The following is a 1,824-nucleotide window of genomic DNA, read 5'->3' on the forward strand; positions in this document are numbered from 1 at the left end:
GAGGCTGGGGAGGCCTCACAATCATGGTGAAAGGTGAAGGAGGAGCAAAGTCACGTCATACATGGCGGCAGGCATGAGAGCATGTGCAGGGGAACTCCCCTTAATAAAACCATCAGATCTCGTGAGACTTATTCACTGTTACAAGAACAGCACAGGAAAAACCTGCTCCCATGATTCATTTACCTCCCACTGGGTCCCTCCCACGTCATGTGGGGACTATGGGAGCTACAATTCAAGATGAGATTTGAGTAGGGACACAGCCAAATGATATCAGGTTTGTGGCAACCTTGCATTGAGTAACTCTACGGGCACCATTGTTCTGATAGCATGAGCTCACTTTGTGTTTCTGTGTCAAATTTTGGTAATCCTTGCAATATTTCAAACTTTTTCATTTTTTTAATATCTGTTATGGTGACCTGTGATCAGTGATCTTTGTTGTTACTATTGTAATTGTTTTGTGGCACCCTGATCTGAAGTATGCCTTTATAAGATGGTGAACTTCATTGTTAAATGTGTGTGTTCTGATTCCTCTAATGACCTCCCCTCCTCAACCCCAGTCCCCACCATCTCCCTCTCCTTGGGCCTCTCTATCCCCTGAGACACAGGGATATTGAAATTAGGTCAGTTAATAACCCTACATGGCCTCTAGGTATTCGAGTGAAAGGAAGAGTCACACGTCTCTCACTTTAAATCAAAAGCTAGAAATGATTATGCCTAATGAGGAAAGCATGTTGAAAAGCCTAGACAGCCTGAAAGCTAGGCTTCTTGTGCCAAGCCGTTAGCCAAGGTGTGAATGCAAAGGAAAAGTTCTTGAGGAAAATTAAAAGTGCTACTCTAGTGAATGCTTAAGAAAGCTAAATATCCTTAGTGATGATATGGAGACACTTTTAGTGATCTGGATATAAGATCAAACCAGTCATAACATTCTCTTAAACCGAAGTTTATTCCAGAGCAAGGCGTAGCTCTCTTGGATTCTGTGAAGGCTGAGAGAGATGAAGAAGCTGCAGAAGAAAAGTTTGGTGCTAGCAGAGTTTGGTTCATGAGGTTTAAGAAAAGAAGTCATGTCTATAACATAAAAGTGCAAGATGAAGCAGCAAGTGCTGATGCAGAAGCTGTAGCAAGTTTTCTGGAAGATCCAGCTAGGATTGTTGATGAAGGTGGCTACACTGAACAACGGATTTCCAAGGTAGACAAAGCAATCTTATATCGCAAGAAGATGCTATCTAAGACTTTCATAGGTAGAGAGGAGAAGTCAATGCATGGCTTCAAAGCTTTGAAGGACAGGCTGACTCTCTCGTTAGGGGCTATTGCAGCTGGTGATTTTAAGTTGAAGCCAATGCTTATTTACCATTCTGAAAATCCTAGGGCCCTTAAGAATTGTGCTAAACTTACTTTGCTTGTGCTTTATAAATGAAATAACAAAGCCTAGATGACAGCTCATCTGTTTTTGGCATAGTTTATCAAACAGTTTAAGCACATTTTTGGGAGTATTGTTCAGAAGATATGATTACTTTCAAAATATTGCTACTATTGACAATGCACCTGGTCACCCAGGAAGTCTGATGAATCTGTATGAGGAGATTAATGTTGTTTTCATGCCTGCTAACACAACATTCATTCTGCAGCCCATGGATTAAGGACTAGTTTTGATTTTCAAGTCATTTAAGAAATTTTATGGGGCTATGGCTGCCATAGTGATTCCTCTGATAGACCTGGGTAAATTTTTTTTTTTTTTTGAGACAGAGTCCCGCTCTGTCGCCCAGGCTGGAGTGCAGTGGCGCGATCTCCGCTCACTACAAGCTCCACCTCCCAGGTTCACACCAT

This window comes from Colobus angolensis, unplaced genomic scaffold (genome assembly GCF_000951035.1).
Source record: "Colobus angolensis palliatus isolate OR3802 unplaced genomic scaffold, Cang.pa_1.0 Scaffold33, whole genome shotgun sequence".
Lineage (NCBI taxonomy): Eukaryota > Metazoa > Chordata > Mammalia > Primates > Cercopithecidae > Colobus > Colobus angolensis.